Source organism: Schistocerca serialis, chromosome 7 (genome assembly GCF_023864345.2).
Source record: "Schistocerca serialis cubense isolate TAMUIC-IGC-003099 chromosome 7, iqSchSeri2.2, whole genome shotgun sequence".
Classification (NCBI taxonomy): domain Eukaryota; kingdom Metazoa; phylum Arthropoda; class Insecta; order Orthoptera; family Acrididae; genus Schistocerca; species Schistocerca serialis.
The window spans coordinates 44929811-44936832 of record NC_064644.1 but is presented as its reverse complement, the minus strand read 5'-3'; positions in this window follow the sequence as shown (position 1 = coordinate 44936832).

Below are 7022 nucleotides of genomic sequence, written 5' to 3'. Positions count from 1 at the left end.
GGAGACTAGAAATCTACTCTGTAGGAATCAGCACGGGTTTCGAAAAAGACGGTCGTGTGAAACCCAGCTCGCGCTATTCGTCCACGAGACTCAGAGGGCCATAGACACGGGTTCACAGGTAGATGCCGTGTTTCTTGACTTCCGCAAGGCGTTCGATACAGTTCCCCACAGTCGTTTAATGAACAAAGTAAGAGCATATGGACTATCAGACCAATTGTGTGATTGGATTGAAGAGTTCCTAGACAACAGAACGCAGCATGTCATTCTCAATGGACAGAAGTCTTCCGAAGTAAGAGTTATTTCAGGTGTGCTGCAGGGGAGTGTCATAGGACCGTTGCTATTCACAATGTACATAAATGACCTTGTGGATGACATCAGAAGTTCACTGAGGCTTTTTGCAGATGATGCTGTGGAGTATCGAGAGGTTGTAACAATGGAAAATTGTACTGAAATGCAGGAGGATCTGGAGCGAATTGACGCATGGTGCAGGGAATGGCAATTGACTCTCAATGTAGACAAGTGTAATGTGCTGCGAATACATAGAAAGGTAGATCCCTTATCATTTAGCTACAAATTGCAGGTCAGCAACTGGAAGCAGTTAATTCCATAAATTATCTGGGAGTACGCATTAGGAGTGATTTAAAATGGAATGATCATATAAAGTTGATCGTTGGTAAAGCAGATGCCAGACTGAGATTCATTGGAAGAATCCTAAGGAAATGCAATCCGAAAACAAAGGAAGTAGGTTACAGTATGCTTGTTCACCCACTGCTTGAATACTGCTCAGCATTGTGGTATCCGTACCAGATAGGGTTGATAGAAGAGATAGAGAAGATCCAACGGAGAGCAGCGCGCTTCGTTACAGGATCATTTAGTAATCGCGAAAGCGTTACGGAGATGATAGATAAACTCCAGTGGAATACTCTTCAGGAGAGACGCTCAGTAGCTCGGTACGGGCTTTTGTTAAAGTTTCGAGAACATTCCTTCGCCGAAGAGTCAAGTAGTATATTGCTCCCTCCTACGTATATCTCGCGAAGAGACCATGAGGATAAAATGAGAGAGATTAGAGCCCACACAGAAGCATACCGACAATCCTTCTTTCCACGCACAATACGAGACTGGAATAGAAGGGAGAACCGATAGAGGTACTCAAGGTACCCTCCGCCACACACCGTCAGGTGGCTTGCGGAGTATGGATGTAGATGTAGATGTAGAATCATTTTGAGCCAATTCTGTCACTGTTACCAATCGTGACAATCAGAGGCCACTCGATTAATGAATGGACCACTCAGATTAAAGAAATACGAGGATCACTGCAAAAGAAATGCACACTATTTTTGTAAAAATACAGTTTTCATTCTGCATGTGTGAAAGGCTTATAGTGTGTAGATACATCCTTCTCGCTTGTTTTCAAACTTAGTTCAACCTATTCCCGTGAGTGGCGCTGTCACAGCATGTCTTCAAGATGGCTGCTACACGTGCTGTCATAGAATTCCTGTGCCGTGAAAACGAGACAGTGGGAAACATCCACAAGAGGTTGAAAAGGTGTATCGAGATGCTGCTGCCGATCGCAGTACAATTAGTCGGTGGGCAAGCAGGTTACATGATGAAAGCGAGCACGGCAATTTTGATGACTGTCCTCGCAGCGGCAGGCCTCGTACTGCACATACTCCAGACAATGTGCAGAGAGTTAACGAATTGGTGACTGCTGACAGACGCATCACAGTGAACGAATTGTCACACTACGTTGTGATAGGGGAAGGAAGTGTTTGCAGAATACTGAAAGTGTTGGCGTTAAAAAACTTTGTGCCAGGTGGGTTCTCAGGATGTTGGCAGTGGTTCACAAAGAAACAAGACAAGCTTGTGGACATCGTGCCAAATGGAACCACCATAAATTCTGATGCATATGTGACGACACTGAAGGAACCACGCTCGACTGAGTCGCGTTCGACCACAACGGCAAAAGCTGGACGTTTTGTTGTTGCACGACAATGCACGGCTACATGTCTGTCAAAAAACCATGGAAGCGATCACAAAACTCGGATGGACAATACTGAAACACCCGCCTTACAGTCCTGACCTGGCTCCATGTGACTATCATCTCTTTGGGAAACTGAAAGACTCTCTTCGTGGAACAAGGTTTGAAGATGATGACTCCCTTGTGCATGCTGCCAAACACTTGCTCCAACAGATTGGTCCAGAATTTTACCGTGCGGGTATACAGGTGCTGGTTCCAAGATGGCATAAGGCAGTTGAGAGGGATGGAAAGTATGTGGAGAAATGAAACCTAAAGGATGTATCTACACACTGTAAAACTTTCAGACATATAGAATAAAAGATGGATAAAAAAAAATAGTGTGCATTTCTTTTGGAGTGACCCTCGTATTTCAGTCTGCTGCCATCTCTCTGAAGCACCCACAAGTGCTCAAAGTTCCACAAACGCACATATCAACAGCTCCCTCAACACTGACCTTTGCCTGTCGACCAAGATAAATTCCTGTCGTCGTCGCTAACCACAAAGAAATCGCATGACGACACAAAAACCTCTCATATCTTTAGAAAAATCCAGTGCGATTTGCTTTGTCCTTGTGTGTCCAGAACCACTCGAAGCTCCCTAAATAGAAGTCAACAATAGCCTCATCACTCAGCATTGCCTGTCAACCATCACGTGTTCCTGTCATGGTCGCCAACCGTAATGGAATTACATGACGACCGAGGGACTACTCACATCCATAGGAACATTCGGTCCAACTTGGTTCATCTGGTACGTCCAGAAACGATGCTCAAGAATATTCAAGTCAAGAACAGTTTCGCCGCACTGTATTGGTTCATGCGCAAACTCTAATTCTGTCGCAGTTAACAATTGCAGAGCCATCATTTTACAACCTAGGGGTCGCTCACTTTCGTGAAATACTTTAGTCCAGTTTCGTTCAGCCTGCTACTACCTGTACGGAGCGTCCCAAAGTGTTCAGGACCCGTACAAGTCAACACCAGCCTCGCTGTCCTTGATTGCCTGACGAGGAGACTCTACTCCCCTCATGGTCGCCATGATATTTTTCACAGATCCATCTTGCGTAATAATTACCGCTTCATGTGAGGCCCCTAACTACAAATACATCTACATCCCGGTGTGTGGAGGAGGGTACTTCGCGTACAACTGTCATTTCCCCATCCCCGTTTCCTACTCCGGTAGTGAATGGTGCGTGGGAAGAACGACTGTGAGTAAGGCTTTGTACGAGGTGCATTCAAGTTCTAAGGCCTCCGATTTTTTTTCTAATTAACTACTCACCCGAAATAGATGAAACGGGCGTTACTTCTTGACGTAATCGCCCTGCAGACGTACACATTTTTCACAACGCTGACGCCATGATTCCATGGCAGCGACGAAGGCTTCTTTAGGAGTCTGTTTTCACCACTGGAAAATCGCTGAGGCAATAGCAGCACGGCGGCCACGGAGATTGTCTTTCATTGTTGGAAAAAGCCAAAAGTCACTAGGAGCCAGGTCAGGTGAGTAGGGAGCACGATGAATCACTTCAAAGTTGTTATCACGAAGAAACTGTTGCGTAACGTTAAGCTCGATGTGCGGGTGCGTTGTCTTGGTGAAACAGCACACGCGCAGCCCTTCCCGGACGTTTTTGTTGCAGTGCAGGAAGGAATTTGTTCTTCAAAACATTTTCGTAGGATGCACCTGTTACCGTAGTGCCCTTTGGAACGCAATGGGTATGGATTCCACTCTCGCTGTCCCAGAACATGGACACCATCATTTTTTCAGCACTGGCGGTTACCCAACACTTTTTTGGTGGCGGTGAATCTGTGTGCTTCCATTGAGCAGATTGGTGCTTTGTTTCTGGATTGAAAAATGGCATCCACATCTCATCCATTGTCACAACCGACGAAAAGAAAGTCCCATTCATGCTGTCGTTGCGCGTCAACATTGCTCGGCAACATGCCACACGGGCAGCCATGTGGTCGTCCGTCAGCATTCGTGGCACCCACCTGGATGACACTTTTCGCATTTTCAGGTCGTCATGCAGGATTGTGTGCACAGAACCCACAGAAATGCCAACTCGGGGAGGCGATCTGTTCAACAGTCATTCGGCGATCCCCCAAAACAATTCTCTCCACTTTCTCGATCGTATCGTCAGACCGGCTTGTGCGAGCCCGAGGTTGTTTCGGTTTGTTGTCACACGATGTTCTGCCTTCAGTAAACTGTCGCACCCACAAATGCACTTTCGACACATCCATAACTCCATCACCACATGTCTCCTTCAACTGTCGGTGAATTTCAATTGGTTTCACACCACGCAAATTCAGAAAACGAATGATTGCACGTTGTTCAAGTAAGAAAAACGTCGCCATTTTAAGTATTTAAAACAGTTCTCATTCTCGCCGCTGGCGGTAAAATTCCATATGCCATACGGTGCTGTCATCTCTGGGACGTATTGACAATGAATGCGGCGTTATTTTAAAACAATGCGCATGTTTCTATCTCTTTCCACTCCGGAGAAAAAAAAATCGGAGACCTTAGAACTTGAATGCACCTCGTATGATTCTCCCTAATTTTACGCTCATGGTTAGTTCGCTACATATATGTAACATATTGATGGACTTGTGTGTGTGTGTGAATTCTTATGGGACTTAACTGCTAAGGTCATCAGTCCCTAAGCTTACACACTACTTAAATTGTCCATAGGACAAACACACACACCCATGCCTGAGGGAGGACTCGAACCTCCACCGGGACCAGCCGCACAGTCCATGACTGCAGCGCCCTAGACCGCTCGGCTAATCCCACACGACTATTGATGGACTTCCATGGGTATGTAACAGGGAATTTTAACAGTAAACGACACTGTGATGCATAACGCCTCACTTATAACGTCTGCAACTAGATTTCAATAAGCATCCCTGCAACACTTGTGCATTTACGTAGTCTACCAGTGAAGAAATGTGCTGCTCTTTTTTGGGCCTTCTCTGTGTCCTCTACTAATTCTACCACATTAAATGTCCCATCCCAAACTGCAGACCAGTACTCAAACAACGATTTAATGAGGGTTTTGTAGCGTACGTCCTTTGTGACTGTATTACACTTCCTAAGAATTCTTCCAGTCAATCTCAGCCTGGCATCTGCCTATCCTGTGAATAGATTTAAATCGCTCCTCATGCATACTCCTAGATGTTTAATGGATGTGTCTGTTTCAGGTACTGTTCAGCAATGTCGTAATCAAAAAATAACTGCTTTCCCATCTATTTAGAATTGTTTGTGTTGAAGGTAAACTGATAATTGTTTACCAAGTGACTATCTTCTGCAGGTCTTGCTGCATTTCGCTACAGTTTCGAAGCGATGGGACTTCTCTACGTACAAGATAATCGTTGCCCAGGCTCCGACGCAGAATGACCCAGGACAGCATAGATGCCGGTGACGTGCTGGTCCGCTGCTAAAGTGTGCAACCCACACAGGAATTGTATGCGGAGCCAGCGGCCAGCTCACGGGTATGATGATACCCTGGAAGGGACGCTTTCGATGTTTGCAGATTAAGAAGAACAACAACTTCAATGGTCTCGGAAAACAGTCACTTTAATATTGGCTGGAATAGTGACAGAATCTGTTCATGAGCTCACAATTTTTTTCGTATTTTTGCAGCAAATATTCTCACTTATTCACGTTAATGGTTATTGCAATTGTTTAATAAGCCTCTGCATCATGAATGGCAGCTCAATTTGACACTTTTAACGTTTCATGTCCAACACTACTCGGCACTGAAATTCCAGCGCGTTAATATTATCAGCCGTTATTCAGTTATCTCTTTCGCACAAACCTCTGCGTGCAATGACTATTGGAGTTATGAAAAATGAAAAAAAAGGACATTGTAACAACATTATTGATCGACATTTGGTCGGGGAATTTTCTTTATAGGACAGAAAGACTCGTGTATTTTGGCATTTAATACGTGCAGAGCCAATGAAATATAATACCTTTTACTTGGTCATTTATTTCGAAAAACACATTATAAATCGCAGAAACTGCGTTCACACACTAGTGACGACGTGACTTTCACGAAGCCGCAATTAATCGTCTTTCTTGTCCGCACCTTTCGTTTTAGACGGACATGTATGGCGCTTGTGTTTTTGGAACGAAGCTTAGTTCGATCACAGATAACACGCCTTCTCGTGGTTCTCGATCGTTACTCTATTAAACAAGTACTACTTTCCATTCAAATAATTGCACAGTTATAAATTTTACTGATATAGAGTAGACACCAACATGGTTGGCTCATATTTCTTTTTAACGAACGTTTCTCGCTGACCTGTGGACCTTCAATTGCTTCGCTTCCGGATTCCTCCCAGATGTTAGACATAAATAATTAACATACATAATTACTTTCGTCGAGCATGCTTCATTATTTTTTTACAGGAGCATTTTAAGTTCAATACCAAATAAAAAACGTAAGAAATTATTGCACATAAGTATTCGTAATAGAAAAATTACATGAATTCCACTGTAGTGTTCTTTAAGATCGTGTATTATCCTTTGATATACGTTTCAAGCCCTCACGTATCGCTCCGTGGATGTGCGTGCTTGGAAACTGTTGCGAACAATTATGTTCGTATTGGTTACGTCAAGAGTGGCAACATTTTGTTATCCGCATTCTCTGTTATCAAAGCCTGAATATCTTTGTGGTTGACATACACTTTGAATTAAAGATGTGCAATAAAGAATGCAGAGTTAAAATCATAGAGTTTTTTTTTTTGTTCGTAACTTTGTTGCTTATTCTGCTTAAAGTGAAACATGCACAGTAATGTGTTAAAGCACAATTGTATTTAAGAAGAAAAATCCGTAATCAAGTATACAGGCTTTATAGCTGTACAGTAGCGATTATTTATATGTACAAGTCAGAATTATTGCAGTTTAAGGAAAAAAAACGAAGTTTTGGAGAAGTAATTGTTCTCATTGTGGCTCTATTATTCCTATCTGACATTATCTAAGAACAGTGTAACCAAGAAATTTACCTTGAATTAGC